The following is a 227-nucleotide window of genomic DNA, read 5'->3' on the forward strand; positions in this document are numbered from 1 at the left end:
ACTACTATCTTTACATAACCAAAAATAAACTGACGAAGAAATGAAAACACCAGATTTTCTACAAACCAACTCTACCCATAATACGCATAATAAAACTTTATTCCTTATTATATCGAGATATTAATTAGCTCGGACTGTAAACATTTATGAAATATAACTTACGCGGCTCAAGTGACAAGGTAAACATAATGTAAACAGTGCACTATACAATATGTCACATCCATGCA

Source organism: Penaeus monodon, chromosome 29 (genome assembly GCF_015228065.2).
Source record: "Penaeus monodon isolate SGIC_2016 chromosome 29, NSTDA_Pmon_1, whole genome shotgun sequence".
In the NCBI taxonomy this organism is placed as follows: Eukaryota; Metazoa; Arthropoda; class Malacostraca; order Decapoda; family Penaeidae; genus Penaeus; species Penaeus monodon.